Here is a 14,418-nt window from a genome sequence, read left to right as displayed (position 1 = left end):
TTCCGAGATCCATGAAAATACTCTGGGCGCCTCAGTTTCCCCATCTACAGAAGGCTCATGAACCTTTCTCTCTTGGAGCGGTGAAGGCTGGAGAAGGTCAGGGTGGGCGTGTGAGCGGCCGAGGAGCTCCGGTGACCATGTGGGACCCGGGCCCAGCCCGCAGACCCAGCTGTGGCCACTCCGGCCACCTCGTCATCCCGGAACAGCGCTCTCCGCGGACGTCGCCACGCCCGCACAGCTGGGATAGACTTCACTCGGAGCGGGGCGCGCCGGCCTCCCTTTGCGCAGGCGCGGGCCGGATCGCGCAAGCGCAGAGCTCCGCGCTGAGGTGAGGCGCCGCGCGCCGCGAGGTGTGGGCGCGCGCCCCTAGCCACGGCGCACGCGCGGGTCCGCGCCGACTCAGCACGGCCCGAGGGCGCGAGCCCGCCGCCACCGCTACCGCCGCCGGCCGGACCGCCGTGCGCCGGGCGTGCGCGTGGGAGAGAGCGCGGCCGCCTGTGCCGGCGCCGCCCCGCTGCCGTCTGTCCGCCTCAAGCCTCGCGCGCTCCGCGGCGGCCGGTGAGTGCGGGTCGCGGGCCACGGGTAGCGGCCGCGGAGGCGCGGGCTCAGGGGCGATGGGCGGCGCGGGCCGCGGTGCGGGCTTCGGCGGACGCGGCCCCCGCCGCGCCCCGGCCTCGCTCCTCGTCAGGGCAGCCGGGCCCGAGGGCTAAGGAGGCCGCGGGCCGGGGTGCAGGAGGCCGCGGGGTCCGGTACGGCCGGGCGGGCGCGGCGGGGACCCGGGAGGCCCGAAAGCCGAAAAACAAAGGGGGGTGGCAAGCGGAGTGCGGGGCAGCCGCGGGGTGGCCGGCGCGTGGCTTCCAGGGCGACCGTATGATCCCCGGAGTCATTGTGCTGTCCAAGTTCCCTCCGCCCCCACCCAGCCCCGCCGCGGCGCGCTGCCTGTCCCCGCCGGTCCTCGCCGGCTGCTTTTGTGGCACCGCTCTAAGGAGCGAGGGTGTCTTGTGTGCGCGCACTTGTGTCGTTGAATTGTAAGGTTTTTTTTTTTTGTAGAAACGCACTGAGGAGAAAGTTGCTTTTTTTTTTTTTTTTTTTGAAAGCCATCTCAACAGTGTCTCATTCTTGCATAGTTAGACTGCAGCTGGGAGTTTGGCAGTGGGACTAAGATAATAGCAATACTGTAGTGATTATGGGGACTGGTTGAAATAGGTTGGAGCTGGAGGCACTGCAAGAGTTTGCCGGTCTGTTTTAAATCTTGACCAGCGCTGGCATTTCTATTCAGAATGGAAGCTCTATCATGGTTGTGATAATAGGCTATTGCTACTTGAAGTGAAATACCAGCGTCTCATTCGTGTGTGTGTGTGTGTGTGTCTGTCTGTCTGTCTGTCTGTCAGTCTCTCTGTTTATAAATCGAGGAATAAAAGGTCTCTCTTTTGAAAGACTGGTCTCTGAGCAGTGACCTGGGATGCCGACATTAAAAGAAATCATATAACATGAGCGTGCTGCATATTTTTGTGGAGGTACACTATAGATATTTCCATCCGTGTAGTATTTCAACAAGAACTTTTTTCTGGGGATGGAACCCAGGGCATCTCACGTGGCTAGTGCTGGGCTACTAAGCCACGCCCCCAGTCCAAACAGGAAACTTTAAGGACAAGGACGAGGAGTTCCAGTATCATTATGAGTGCATTTGTTTTATATTTGTGGCTATCGTCGGTGGGCCGATCCCTGGCCTTCTCTCTGGACACTTGAATTTATTAAAACGTTACAATAGTACATTTTTCTGGAAAGAATTTTATTCGAGACGTTGTCGTTTAATCCAATTTGTTCGTGATCTACAGGAAAAGGTGGCTTGTGTCTGGGAGGGCCCATAAGTCACAGCTTTCAGTACAGTTCGAATCATGCAAAGATGATACCTGGACAGGTAAGTCCTTTTGACTCAGAATCCTTAGTGTGGGGTAGGAAGTGCTGGGGCAGACTCCCTAGAATATATGGGACCTACTGTTTTTGAGACCAGCAGCCCACCAAACGCGGAAGTGTTGGGGGTGGAGTTCCAGCTGTAGCAGTGAAGAGTGGGAGGAGGCTGAAGCGAGGACATGGGGTATGTGAAGTAGTTTGGAGCTCTGAGCCTGTTGTTGAGAATTACATAATCCATCAGTCCTCAAAACCCTGTTCTGGAGCTGGTTAGATAACTCATCTCACTAGGAAGTTGGAGAAATACCCAAAAGACAGTTGTGGGCTGGGGAGTTAGCTCATTAGATGTATGCTAAGTGTGAAAGGCTCCGTGTTTGGTCAGTGGCACTGTGGTCCCCTCCAAAGGACAGTTGTGTTAAAGCTACTTGCTTTAAAGATGATTGATCCTGTGGAGGAAAGGATTTTATATTACACTGTATAATACAGTAGAACTAATTGTGAAAACACTCTCCTTTCTTGGAATATTAATTTGAGTGAGAAAAGTAGGATCTTTGTTCACAGAAATTTTGGCAGTGAATCCTTTCCCCTTATGGTGTTGTAATTTTGAGAAAATAATTAAAATTGTCTGAGTTACAAAAGATTCGACTCAACATGTTAATATAGTGTGTACATCTTTTTAGTTTGGATTAGACATTTTCAGTTTAGATGAACTTTCAACTAGATCACTTTTTGTTTTAAATTTTAATCACATTAAAAGTTAATTTTTTTATTATTTATGTGTGTGTGATGTGTGTGCAAGTGTGGAGGTTAGAGGAACTTTGTGTAGTCACTTCTTGACTTCCACCTTTCTGTGGGTTCCAGAGATTGAACTCAGGTTGCCAGGCTTATGTACAGGCAAGTGCCTTTTTCTGTGGAGCCATCTCACCAGCCTACATGAAAGGTTTTGCTATGTTAATATTTGAAGTGATTTTTGTTGTTGTTGGTGATGGTGGGTGATGGTGGTGGTGGTGGTGGTGGTGGTGGTGGTGGTGGTGATGGTGGGTGGTGATGGTGGTGGTGATGGTGGGTGGTGGTGGTGGTGGGTGATGGTGGGTGGTGGTGGTGGTGGTGGTGGTGGTAGTAGTCGTAGTCACTACACTTGGAGAAACCGTAGAGAATGTGGCCCACTGGTAGAGAGGGTTCATGAAGCTCTGGGTTTGAGCTCCAGCACTGCAAATGATCAAAATAACCAGACAGTTTTGGTTTCTGTGGATTCTGCTTTAAAGCTTGGAGTCTGCCATTTTGAGTACATATTTTCATTACTATTTCCCCTACTAAGATTCCTTAAATAATCAGCAGTAAATTGCTGTTGGAATCTCTGAGGACTTTTACTGATGCCTTTAGAATTACTTAAAACGCAAGAAACTTAAAAGGTGGGCAACGTGTGTGGCTGTGTGTGTGTGTGTGTGTGTGTGTGTGTGTGTGTGTGTGTGTTGGTGGTAGTGATACAATCTAGGCTGCTTAAGAGTGGAGCCACTTGTCAGGTATTCCTCCTGATGCCCCTAGGTTCCTCCAGGTTCTGAGGCTCACTAGACTATGTTGAGAAGGTGTGTTTGACCACTGTCTCTGAACTGCAATAATAGTGGATATTTGATCTTTTTTGGCTTTGTTTCTTTACATCATTTTGGCAGAGGTTTATTTTATATTATGACTACGGAAAGAAAAGCAGCCTTGTGCACAAGATATTAAATTTATCCATCCTAGTTTCTGGTACTAATTTCTAGGAATTGTGCCAGATTGTATTCAGAACTCCTTAAAGTGATTGCCAATTATAAATCCTATAATCTATAATATTTTAAAAAATTGTATTTTTATTGGGTTCTAGTATGGAAATACAATGCAGAGAAGTCTGTGTGGTTCAGCTTTCAGTTTAAGTGGACTTTAGCTGCTGCTGTTATGTCTAATCTGCATGCATACTCTTGGAAGTGGGAAATGGAGTCTGTGTGAGTGTGCTGCTGGAGCTGGAAGCCTGGGGAGCATCACTAGTGGTGTTGCCCAGAGTTTATGGTCATGAAGATATTTCCTTACCAGCCTTAAAGTTAATTAAAGTAGTTCTGTGCAGACCTCACTGATGTGTATTTCCCCTTGCTAAAAAAATGACTGGAATCATACTTGGAATGTGATCTTATAATAGGGAAGTGATCTTATCACTGGGCCCCCCTGTGTGTGGCTGCTCTTATGGGAAACCTCAGAGAGGATCTGGACTTTCAATTAGATTTGTGCCCTTCCTTCCCAGACTGAGTGGGGGTTCTTCATTCTTCTGTACCTATGAACCATTGGGCTGCAGGTGCTGTACCATCCTCAGTGTACACAGAAGACCTAGAGGTTGAAATAAGAGTAACTTGCCGAGGTTGCTTGGCCCATATGGGCAGGATTCAGGAGGGGAGCTTAACTAGTCTTCAGAATGTGAGTGATGGTGTCTGGGAGGTTTAGATAAGTAGGTTTTCTTTCTTTATTTCCTTTTTTTTTTTCAAGACAGGGTTTCTCTGTGTAGCTTTGCGCCTTCCCTGGAACTCACTTGGTAGCTCAGGCTGGCCTCAAACTCACAGAGATCCGCCTGGCTCTGCCTCCCGAGTGCTGGGATTAAAGGCGTGCGCCACCACCGCCCGGCTCTTTATTTCCTTTTTTAAACTTATTTTATTTTTTTATTTTATGTGCATTGGTGTTTCTGCTTGCATGTGTGTCTGTGTGAAGGTGTCAACTCCTGGAGTTGCAATTACAAACAGTGGTGAGTTGCCATGTAGGTGCTGGGAATTGAACCCAGGTCCTCTGAAGAGCAGCCAGAGTGCTCTTAACCACTGAGCCATCTCTCCAGCCCCCATAAGTAGGTTTTCTATTGAAACGTTTAGGACTTGAGCTTCTGACTGTAACAAAATTTTGGTTGTTTGGAGCCAGTTAAGAGTTAGTTAAATACAAATATGAAAGAGTGGAGTAGCAATTGATGCTTCTTACTTGCTTTAGTGACAACACAGCCTCAAGGCTTTTTGTGGATGATTTTTCTTGGATTATTGTGTGTAAGGGGAACAGTTTATAGAAAGCAAGGAAAAACTGTCATTCTCTCAGAGGCATGAACCCTGTGTAGAACCCCAGGAAATTATATTTTTAACACACTATGTCCCTATAAAGCAGTAATTCTCAACCTTCCTAATGCTGTGACTCTTTAATTCAGTTCCTCACGTTGTGGCGACCCCCAACCATAAAATTATTTCATTGCTACTTCATAACTGTAATTTGGTACTGTTGTGAATTGCAAGGTAGGTATCTGATATGCAGGTCCCAAAGGGGTATCGGACCACAGGTTGAGAACCATTGCTGTAAAGGTTTCTGAAGTGAATGTATTCATTATCACCAATCTGAAATTTTCCATCCTGCCTTTAAGACATACTCTTCCATTTTAGGGGGGTCACGGGACCTCAAAAGGACTTCAGAAATTCTGCTTGTGGATTGTCTGTGTCTCAGGTCTCCTTTCTGCCACAGTTTTTGTTAAAATTCTTGTCATCGTGTGGTTTGGACTGTAGGCCCTTGCAGTTTCTACTTTTACTTGACCAAAGTGCCATATGATCATCTTTGTGAGTGATTTTGTGTGTTCTTTGTTATTAGTGGATTCAGTGTCCTCGGAGGACAGAAGCTCCCTTTTCTTTCCTACTGCGCTATCACATAGTCTTGTTGAGTGCATGACTGGAAGACCCCAGGTGTATTAATTATTGTAGAATTGGGTCACTCAGCTCTACTGGGATCAGGAAAAATGCTGCTCTGTCATTTGACAGTTTTGAAAGTTTCTTTATAGAAATTGGTTTTATAGGAATTAGTCTTATACATTAGGATTCAACTCAGGTTTGAAGGGAGCAGTTGTTCAAAGTGATGCAGAATGAGTGGGATTTAGAAAGGATCCATGCTGAGAGTGTAGGTCAGTGATAAAGCATTTGCTTAGTGTGTGCAAGGCCCTGGGTTCAATCCCCAGCACTTCAGAAAATAAAATGAAAATAAATAAATAAATAAAAGGACCTGTGATGCTCTAGGATAGTCTGTGCTAATCAGCTGACTTCACTGGATGTTTTTTCAAGGGCTTGACATATCCTGTAGTCATGTAAAGGAATGTGGCAGTTACACACCGTACAAGTGCACCTGTGACCTTGCTCACAGTCTTTCACTATGTGGATGCTGTCCAGGTGCAATGTTTTGAGTGTCAGGTAACAATTCCCTTACAGGTAAGGGAAACCAGAATTTGGCTACAGAATCATCTGTTCTAGAGGTTCTTATTTGGTCTGTCTCACTCAGTCAATGCCTCCGTCAGCATTGCTGTACTATGCAGAGGAAACTTATAGGTCAACACTCCAGCCCTGCTAGTTCTTTTGTTGTTTTCAAGTGGTGACAGCATAGAAACATTACCTTCACCCAGAACAGTATTTCTCAACTTGTAGGTCTCGAACCCCTTTGAGGGTCAAATGACTCTTTCACAGGGGTCGAATATCAGATACCCTGAATATCACGTATTTACATTATGATTCATAACAGTAGCAAAATTACAGTTATGAAATAGCAACAGAAATAATTTTATGTTTGGGGGTCACCACAACATGAGGAATTGTATTAAAGGGTCACAGTATTAGGAAGGTTGAGAACCACTAGCCTAGGATCTTGTATGATTGTGAAATAGCCCCTAAGCTGCTTAAGCTTGCTATCTGGGAACTCTGGACACTAAGGTTGTGAACCTCTGCATTAGAGCAATTTGAAATACAGGCTGTGATTTGAGATATGTGTGTGCTGATGAGTTTGCTTTTGTTTCAGGAGTCTTGGCTGTTTTTAGGATTTTTTCAGTCTTGAGAATACCTCTCAACTATTTTTCTATTTTTCATGGTTTACTCTGAGACCACTTAGGTCTTTTGAGTCTTGGTTTAGAATTTAAATTAACAATTTGTATTGAAGGAGAAGTTTATATGGCTCCTGGGTGTGTGTGGTTTTTGGGAAATAGGAGAGAGTGTACATGTTGGTGCTTAAGGCAAAGTTAAGTTCCCTGATGCTTTTGTTTTGGTCTGAAAAGTTGGCTGGCATTTACTAGAGTCAGGGTGATTGCCAAGCCTCTGAGTGACTAAGGAAGCAGTATTGTATGAATTGATCTTAGGCCTAGCATTGAATTCATATGTAAGTTTTAATTAATTTACTCCTCCATCTTTCCTCCTTTTCTCTCTATCCATTGTTCTTTCTTCCTCCCTTCCTCCATCCCCCTTTCTTCCTCATTCTCAGTTCAGCTGAGATTGCAGGTACACTTTTATTAGTATATTTTCTGTTGCCTTTTGACCCTCATCCCACCTTTTTTTTTTAGATGAAAGGCTAGATAAAAGTTTAAAAAATCTGCAGAGATGAAAATGAATGGTTTGCTTTTATCTGTATGCCCTATGTAGAATTAAGTGCATCTATGGAAGGGATGGTCGCAAGCTTAGTGGCTGGGACTCTGTAATTCTTTAGTGTTCTTGAATCCCTTCCTTATGCTGCTGTGGTGGTGGTGGGAAAAAGATGTGTGACTAGGGTCTTTGTCAGTGTGTTGATGCGTGGGGAGTAAAAATAAAGAGAGCTTTGGAAAGTTTCTAGAAGACCATCTGTCTGGAGAGAGTCTTACCAGAAAGACTAGAGGACTTTGTAGGACTTTGTTCTAAGTGACTTTTTAGAGTATCAAGGTGGTTGCAAAGGTAGAGAGGGAGCAGGGATAAACAGGAAATTGTTATGCAATCCAAATTTAAACAATAGGTGGGATGTGAAATGCCTGCTCCTCTCTCTCATCAACTCAGTGAAAACAAAAATAACAGAAAGGAGATGGCAAGAAAACCACATGGAACAGCCTCTTTATGTCTAAATTGATTCAGTGGAGTTGAAGTTATAATTTACAGTCAGTGGTACCTAGCGGCCCCTGGAAATGTCCTCAGAATGCCTGGCCCAGAGAGCTTTTCAGTAATTGTGAATTAGTGGCTCTGCTTAAGTTCTTTTCTCTCACTGGATATTCTTCCCTGGTCTCTTCTCTGCTCCTGACTGACCACTCTTCCTGGTGGTTTCTGTAGTGTTACTGCTCTGGGACTTGAAATATTCCTTTCCTGGTAATAATGAGGCTGTACATCCTTTTATGCACTTACTGACCACCTAGCCTGTATTTTCAATTGGTTCTTGTCTTTTTTAAAATTGACTTGGAGCTTCCTTTTTGTATTCAGAATGTCCATTCTTTGCTGATTATTTTCATTGAGCCGTCTTTGCTGTTTTTGGATGAACTGAAGTTAGGTTAATGAGTGTAGTTTCTCAGCCTTTTTCGTTAGAGTTGGTGCTTTTTGTATCGTTCCCTATCCTGAGGTTGTAAACAAAATTTTTACTTTGTAATGGTGTATAATTATGCTTTTCATCTCTAACTTTCTAATTCCTTTGTAATCGGTTTTGGTGTATAGTATATAGAAGGGACCTAATTAATTTTCATCTTTCTATTGTTTTGAGATGGTCTCACAGACTATAGCCTAGGCAGGCCTGGAAACACTGGAAAGTGAGGCATGCTTGGGATTCTGGCTTTTCTTCCATTCCCGTTTTGGTCTTTTCCCTTCACTTACTCTCCTTTCTCTGTCTTCTTCCTCCCTTTTCCCCACTGAGCTATATTCCTAGCCCTTCTTTCTTACTTTGCAGTTGCTCACAGTTAACTCAGACTAGTCTCCAACTCTGATTTCTTTTTTCTAAATCTGAGTGCTGGAATCTCCTCCGCTCCCAACACCACCTAGATAATTAGCCCTGGCTCTGCCTTGTGAGTGATGGGATAGATAATGGTATGTGCTTCTATGTCTGGCATATAGATTGTTTTTTATTTAGTAAATAGTCAAGAATTGCTCAATTCTAGTTCACAAAGGTTCCCACACCTTTATATGGGTTTAAAAGAGTTTTAGTTTTACATTTAGGTCTAATTCATTTTGAGATAATTAAAAAAAAAATCTGTGTGAGAGCACATGTGTGCAATGGTGTGCATGTGGAGGGCAAAGGACAACTGTGGAACATTTCGCTGAGGATCGAACTAAGATCCTAAGTCCTTAGTCACTGAGCCATCTTGCCAGTGCCATTTTGAGTTAGTTTTTCTGTTTATGATTTAAGGAAAGCTATGGATCTAAATGGTTTGTAGGATAGTCTTTTGAAGCCCAGAGGTATGCCCAGTAGCAAACCAGTGTCAGTGTTTTGTTTTGAGACAGGGTCTCACTATGTAGCCCCTGGCAGGCCTGGAACTCACTTTGTAGACCAGGCTGACCTTGAACTCACAGAGTACCTCTGCCTCCTGAGTGCTGGGATCACAGGCGTGCGCCGCCGCCGCCGCCGCTGCCGCTGCCCAGCTGGCTTCCATTTCTACAGCAGATTCACTGTGGTCTTTATTGTAGCAGTCGAAACATAGCTAGGACAGTGCCCGAGCTGTTGGCTTGCGGGCCACCTTGTGAGTAACAAGGTTGCTGTTGACCACCTGAGGGTGGTCAGGGGAGTCTGTTTGGAGTAGGAAAACCATTGGGGAGGCTTTGGTAAAGGGCACGCACAGTCTTAGGGCCTTTGGTCTTGGGCTCAGTTGTTAGTTTTTCTCATTTGCATTTCCTTGTTAGTTAAATGGGCCAAATTATAGAGCCCTAGGCTATTTGTTGAGAGAATTAAATGATATTGTCTGTCATACTCCAGGATGGTGTAGTGATTAGCCTAATTAAATCTTCTCAAAAGACAACAGTTATTAAAAGTAAATACTTACATTAAAAGTTAGTCAGTTTTGAAAGTGCTCAGTCATCTGTGTATTTTTGCTGTTTGTTAAATTGCAGCCCAAAGGAAGTGGGATATTTGCATTCTTCCAGGCTAGACTGGAATATACAAGACCTGGACTTAAAACCAACACCTCTCCGTACCTCACAAAGACCCTAGAATGTTGTAACATATTTTCTCTGGTTTCATCACCTTCAGCTATCATCACTATTTACTGTTTAATATTGCTGACTCTTTTTGTTGATTCTGGTTTATACTGAGATATAACAGAGCAACTTGCTTTGGGAGCATATATGCTGTAACATTGGTACTCTTGTTCAAATGAAATACAATTAATGACACTTTTCTTTAGAAAGGAGAGGAAAAGAATTGAACCACTGACCACCTGGGGTCTTAATGACCCAGCACTGTAATCAAGGCAGTGGGTCCCTAAACAGACCTGGCACTTTAGCTAGGGCTTTGTTTTGGTGCCCTTCCCTTCCATGCAGGAGTGTCTGGGGACTGATGTCGTAGAGCTGTTCTAAGGTGCAGTGGGTGAGAGTATGATGGGAAGGTCAACTGTGGGTCAAGACGGAGTTGAAATGCTTCCAATCCAGATGAAATTTATAGTCCTGGTTCAGATTCTCAGATAACTAATTGCAAGATTACAATTGGGAAAGAAGTAAGGCCCCATATGCTCAGGCTGTAAGCGTGATTCAATGCCATTTTAACATTCTTACTTGAAAAACTGTATAAAAGGAATATTATCTCTGTGTCAGGATTTGCTTGTTTGTTTGTTTGGATAAGGCACCATGTAGCTCAGGTTGACCTAGAACTGATTGTTCTGCTTCTGTTTCTCAAGTATTGGGATGACAAGCATGTGCTGCTACACCAGGTTTTATGTGGGCAATCTGAATGGCAAATTTAATTGTGTTGGAGTTCTTGACTCCAACAGACAAGAGACTTCAGCAGACACCGTGGTGGGACTCCCTTCCCTGGCTATTTCCCTTCTTTCTATCTTACTTCACCCCATCATATTTGATTAAAACTAAATCAGCTTGGCTGAGTGTGGTGATGATGAATACCATTAATCCCAGTGCTTGGGAGGTAAAGGCAGTTATATCTCTGTGCATTCAAAGCCAGCCTGGTATATATGTGCTGAGTTCCAGGCCAGTCAGGGCTACATAACCAGACCCTTGTCTCAAATTCTAAAAGTCAAAAACCAAACCATCAAAAACCAGGTTTGGTTCTCAGCATCCACATGTTGGCTTATAATTGTCAAAAACTTCAGTTCTAAGGGATCTTATGCCCTCTTCTGGCTTTCTCAGGCACCAGGCACTTACGTGCTGCACATGCATATATGCAGGCTAAGCACTTACATACATAAAATGAAATAAATCTCTTTTGCCATTTTTCCTTTTTTTGAGACAGGGCCTCATTATGTGGATCAGGCTGGCCTTGAACACATGCAGATCCACCTGCAACTTACTCTTGAGTGCTAGGATTAAAGGCTTGTGCCACCACACCTAGCCCTAAAAAACAAATCTTTTTAAAGAAAAAGCATTGAGAACTCAGAGGAAGGAAGATGTGGTGTCAGCTTAAGGCCCCAGTTATCCTGTAGGTTAATAGACTACCTGCATGAAGGCCACACAATGAATATTTCAGGCTTTTCAGGGCATAGACTACCTGCATCACCCGTGCCTAGCTCTTGTAGTGCAGAAGGGTGCTAGTAAATTAATCAGCTGATTGTGAACAGCCAGATTTTATTCCTGGACTCTGAAATGTAAATTTCATATAATTTTCACATGAATGACACACTGTTATCATTCCTTTAGACTTGTAAAAATCTAATAACCATGTAAAAATCTAATAACAGTTAAGTGAGGCCAGGTTGGCCTGCAGGTGATGGTTTACTGCTCTGCAACGGACAGCAACCCATGTGCAAAACTGCTTGTTAGTTGTTTTAAGTTAATAGAATTTTTCTTCTATTTTTTATATGCCCATGAAAATGTGTGCTTTTTCCTGGCTGAAGCTGAGGTGTTAATGTGCACTGTTGGCTTTTGGACTCTGTTCTACCTGCACTGAAGCTTAGAAGTTGATTTCCTCAGCTGGCATTGTGTCAGCTTAGCTGGCATGTGAGGGTCATGCTGTGGCTGCAGCTGCCTGCCTTTCAGTGGCATTTGTTAATTAAGCTGTTTAATCTTTGTTGATTTCTCAAGGACTGACTCTTACAAAAAAAGAGAAGAAATAAAATATTTCATTTGTAATTATTCTAGAGCTATAGCCTAGTTGTATTTTGGATATCCATTGTGTCCCTCCCCAAAAGTAGCATTAACTTGAAATTTTTCAGTTAAGTAATGACTTAGAAATTAAATACCTCCCTACTCTATGTCAGACTCTATGTATTGAAGGTATGATATTACAGTTTGTAGAAAAAAGGAAGATCTGTAACAGTGTGATGATTAGTTTTATTTGTCAACTTGACATAGTTCAAAAGTCTCAACAAGGGATGACCTAGACCAGGTTGGCTTGTGGAGAAGTCTGTAGAGGATTGTCTTGGTTGGATTGATGTGGGAAGACCCATCTCACTGTGGGTGGCGCTGTTGCCTGGGTAGAGTCCTGGTCTGTGTTAAGAATGGAGAAAGTAGGCTGTGCACTAAGCATGCATGTGTTCTCTCTTTGTGCTCTTGTTTTTGGATGTGGCTAGCTACTTCCTGCTTTGACTTCCTGACTTCTGTAGGGACTGTAACCTGGAATTGTAAGTTGAATAAACCCTTTCTCCACTCACTTTTTGTCAGAACATTCTATCACAGCAGCAAAAATGAAACCAATGAAATCAACAGGAGAAACATTTCTCACTTTCTTAAGACAAGATCTCACTCTATAGCTTAAACTGGCCTCAAACTACATATTGCTTCCACCTCCAAAGTACAGAGGTCACATGTATTAGCCATCATTCCTGGCCAAAAAAGGTGTTTCTGAGAACTAAGTACTACTTAGTTTAAGTATTACATTTAAAAGTATTACATTTAAACACTTTTTTTGTTGGTATTTCGAGACAGGGTTTCTCTGTATAACAATCCTGACTGTCCTGGAACTTGCTCTGTAGACCAGGCTGGTCTCAAACTCACAGAGATCTGTTTGCCTGTGCCTCCAGAGTGCTGGGATTCAAGGCATGTGTTACCACCATCCAACTTTGTTTTTACTGCTATTGTTCTTGGGGTCATTAACTAAATGAAGTGTTTTTTTTTTTTTTTTCTTTGTTGTTGTTGTTGTTGTTTTTAAACACTCTTGGCCTGGAACCTGACTTTTGATAAGTTAATTTGGTTTCTGTTCATCCCAGGACCTTTTATGTACAGTATTTATGATACCAGCTTTTGAAGTTATTGTATAGTTACTATATGAAATGGTATGGTATGTAAATGAAGTTAGTGTCTTTCCCACATTTAGTTAGTATTTTAATACTAGAGATTCATTCTTCTCACCTGTGGGCTTTACTAGCGTGTACTTACACTAGTTATTTCATTTGCTGAACGTTTGTTAAATGTTTTGTGCCCAGAACAGGAGTTGTCCTGAAGGTATATTTGTGAGGAGTGAGACCGGCACAGCTTAGTGGTCAGTGTGCCATGCTGTGCTGTGTGATGTGTGCAGTGGCCTTGTCCCAGCAGTGCTTAGGGAAGCTATAGGTGGTGCCTGGGCGCATCAAGGTTTGGCAGATACTCGGTTTTGTTGGCAGCATATGACCTATCACACTTCTTTTTTCTTTTTGCTATCATGTATCTCTATTTCTTTTAAAAACAAAGACAACCCTTTAAACATGAACAGTGCTTAGCCCAGGGACCATAAAGAAATGACTAGGCTGTATGGGGAAATTAGTACCCTGGAGAGGGGAGTTGGGAAAGGAAATTCTGCTCACATACAAGGGGATGGGGGTGTGAGAAGCTGGATGTTGTGGATTGAAAGTTTTGGTCATGTCTGGAGTGGTACAGGTTGGATTAGATTGAGAAGTTTCTATCAAATAGGATTGGAGCAGTTTGCACTTGATTCTGATAGAAACTTTGGGCCCCAGAGTGACAGGAAGAGGTTTATATATCAGAATACTTCCATTGGAGATACAGGGCTCATAAGGAAGGTGTCACAGAGTCACTTACCTGAGAAGGGGAAGGACCCATACTTTATTATCATCTTCATAGAGTAAATAGCTGCTTTGCTGTGGCTTAGTTAGCAAGACAAAGGGAGCAGAGTTCAGAGCTCTGATATATTCTTGTAGCCTTGTGATTATGTTGTGCAGGAAAAGGCCTTAATTAGGGAAACAGTGAAGGATTGGTTTTGAAGCCTGTTTGTGCAAGCTCTGACCATGAAAAGAAAGTCAAGATTCCAAGGATCTAGGGGACAGCAGGGCAGTTCCCTGGTCTCTACTGTGGTTACTAGCTCATGAAATTCTGGCTCCTTTCCCTTCTGGGGTGTGAAACTGTAAACTGTTGCTCTGAGACAGGCATGCTCTCTTCCAGAACCATGAACCCCTGAAACCATAAGCAGAACTGTGTATGAATGAATGAGTTTTTATACTTCAAGATTCATCAACAAGGGAGGCCAGAGAAGACATGTGACCTTCTTTGGTGTTAGGCTGTACTTACTTGACAAACTGGACTGACCCTGAGGAAAGACCAGATAGTTACCTTTAAAATAGCTGTCTGGGCCTGGGGGTAGGGGTGTGGCACATGTCTTTAATCCCAG

At 43.7% G+C, this 14,418-nt stretch overlaps 1 protein-coding gene across 18 annotated transcripts in view; it reads left to right on the top strand.

Annotated features, from left to right (window-relative positions):
• The first annotated feature begins 404 nt into the window (after positions 1-404).
• The window catches only part of Ptk2 (protein tyrosine kinase 2), a 221,218-nt gene continuing 207,204 nt past the window's right edge, over positions 405-14,418 (top strand). For 4 of the 18 annotated variants that reach the window (XM_076556050.1, XM_076556043.1, XM_076556040.1 and 1 more), the window contains exon 1: positions 405-558. The gene's annotated coding sequence lies outside the window, so the exon portion shown is untranslated. Of the gene's footprint in view, positions 559-719; positions 750-1,838; positions 1,922-14,418 lie in introns of those variants that run through there. The other 14 variants (XM_076556054.1, XM_076556053.1, XM_076556028.1 and 11 more) reach the window with 8 other exon arrangements.

This window comes from Peromyscus maniculatus, chromosome 20, assembly GCF_049852395.1.
Source record: "Peromyscus maniculatus bairdii isolate BWxNUB_F1_BW_parent chromosome 20, HU_Pman_BW_mat_3.1, whole genome shotgun sequence".
In the NCBI taxonomy this organism is placed as follows: Eukaryota; Metazoa; Chordata; class Mammalia; order Rodentia; family Cricetidae; genus Peromyscus; species Peromyscus maniculatus.
The sequence above is the reverse complement of the archived record's forward strand: the minus strand, read 5'-3'. Positions and strand labels throughout refer to the sequence as shown.